We start from the raw sequence: 2,182 nt of genomic DNA, 5'->3' as shown, positions 1-2,182 counted from the left end.
CAAATGGGTCTCAATGGACTGGAGCACAGGGCAGTGTCTAATGAGATGAAATTGAATACAGCAAAATGTAAATATTGTCCTTCTCTGAGGCCTCACTCTGATGAGGAAGTTACCTTAGGCTGCTGCTATAGGTTCTACCATGTTGTAAGGGCTTAGAGGATGGTCCTGTTGGCAGACAATGCCAAGTAGGAGCTGGTTAAGGGGTCACTTAGCAAATGATTATATGAGATTCCTTATAGATATAACTTCTGAGCTTTGTTTAACACTCACCTGGGAGGGGGTAGTGAGGTGATTCAATGGATAGAGAACCAATCCTGTGGTCAGGTTGACTGGTATCGGACCAGGAGGTAATAAATGATCCTGACTGAGAAAGCACTCCATAGCACCTGCTTCTGCCACTTTTATGGCCCATTGAAACAAATAATTCACATTAGCCCATTCTGCAGGGGGAAAAGTCTTCATATTGTGCGGGGAATTGAAACCGTAATCCAAAATGACTACTCGGAGTCCTCTCAAAGTGGCAGCAAAGAATTAAAATTTAATTTGGTTCTTGCAAGAAGCGGGGCAGTTCCTAACTCTCTATGGGAGAGAGAGAGAGCAGGAAAAGCCTAATTACAGAAGCTGAAGCAGGGTTAAAAACCCCACAAAAACCACAACCCATTCCCCCTCCTCTTTTCTGCTGCCCCTTACAACAATTGGTCAAACTTGATGGTCCGAAGAGAAGGGGAGTGTACCTAAGCTTTCCCAGGAGGGTCTGTCTTTGTTTACATCCTATAAGGTTAGGGTGACATAATTTGTGAAGTTGGAGATCCTGGTTCTCATGCTCACCTGATCCCTGAGAAATAGAAACTGAGGCCTATGGCTTAGACTAATTTAGCACTATGTTTCTGGAAAGTCCCCCACAATATGCTTGGGGTAGACACTCTTCTCTCCTAACTCACCAACACATGTGTGACCCAGTTGGTTACCCTCAACCTGGTTTAGCCCATCTGCTGAGATGGTTTACGGGGGGTGGCGGCTACACATGCTACACCTTCTTGGAGCTACAGATGAGAGTGAGTGTTGGGTGGACACCAAAGGTGGGTGAGCATCCCGTAAAAGGTCTGGGCAAGCTCTCACAACAGAGGGGTCAAGTCCTCCCTGAACACTCCCCAAATTGGAAATTAGCTAGTTTTCCCAGGAAACATTTGGAGATAACATCACTTAGGAGACGGGTGATAAGAATCCTTGATAACTGATCTAATTCTTTGCTATTTTCTTTTCCTATTCAAATCTGACTTCAGACATTTTCTAGCTGTGTGGTCCTGGGCAAGTTATTTAACTCCAATGTCTCCTAAAACAAATAAGACCCACAATCTCCTAAGGGAAGGGGTGCTAGTGATTTTCACAATAATCCTGCAAAGTTAGGTACAGTTTTTATCCCTAATTTATAGATGAAGAAACTGAGGTGGAAATAGGTTAAGTGACTTACCCAAGGTCACGCAGTTAGTAAGGCTTCAATTTCAGATCTTTCTGACTCCATCTCTCACAATTCCATCTCCACTGTGCCATGCTCTCTTTCCTGGAAGGTGGTGCCATCTGGTGGGATAGTCCAAGAAAGACAACACAAAACTTGTGCAAGAGAAGGGAAGGGGTGAAGGTGAATGGAAGTATGCCAGGTGGAGTCATTATTAGATATTGTCTTCCACCTCTAGCCTTTGGCCAAATTCTTGCCTTTATTATGTCTACTGCAACAAGCTATCTAGGCTCAGAGTAGCCCTAAATGATGCAGTGCCTAAGATTTGGATGATGATCTCAGACCATAAAGGGATGAGAAGATCTCAGCTGAAGGCTCAAGTAGGAATAATTATGACAAATGCTTAAACTGCCAATGATGCCCATGGGAAGGAACTCATCAGCCAATTCATATTTTTTAAGGATACATGCAAAGAAGATGAGAGTAAGGATAGGTCACTGAAGATGAAGACCTAAGAGTGGTACTTTGGTCCTTTATGGACTGTGACAGGAGTGCTCAATCCTGGAATGCACTGAGCCTGGGAATGATTGTTAAAGACAACCAAAAAGGTGTTTTTGGGAGGAAAGGAGAATCAAATAAGGGACAGGACTGCTTCCTGGGATGAATGTGGTGAGGATGATGGAGGGAGGAGGGAAGGAAATGGAAGAAGGGAAGGAATAAGCATTT

The sequence above is a fragment of the Macrotis lagotis genome, chromosome 1 (genome assembly GCF_037893015.1).
Source record: "Macrotis lagotis isolate mMagLag1 chromosome 1, bilby.v1.9.chrom.fasta, whole genome shotgun sequence".
Classification (NCBI taxonomy): Eukaryota; Metazoa; Chordata; class Mammalia; order Peramelemorphia; family Peramelidae; genus Macrotis; species Macrotis lagotis.
This window is presented reverse-complemented; position numbering follows the sequence as displayed.